The following is a 223-nucleotide window of genomic DNA, read 5'->3' as shown; positions in this document are numbered from 1 at the left end:
GTTTTCCCGCCGCCGGCAGCGGCTGGTGCCTGCGTGGTGTTGGGGGTGAAAGCAGGGAGTCTGCCCTGGAGCGGATGCCCACCGTGCCGTCCCTGGGAGGAGCATGTGTTGGAGGCTTTGCCGGGGAGAGACGCTGGCGGGGACGAGATGGCATCGGGAGGGCACGGGCACAGCCGGTACCTGCGGGTCGCGGCCCCACTGCGTCACGGGGGCCCGCACAGCG

Source organism: Eurypyga helias, unplaced genomic scaffold (genome assembly GCF_000690775.1).
Source record: "Eurypyga helias isolate BGI_N326 unplaced genomic scaffold, ASM69077v1 scaffold31512, whole genome shotgun sequence".
Taxonomy (NCBI): Eukaryota; Metazoa; Chordata; class Aves; order Eurypygiformes; family Eurypygidae; genus Eurypyga; species Eurypyga helias.
This window is presented reverse-complemented; position numbering follows the sequence as displayed.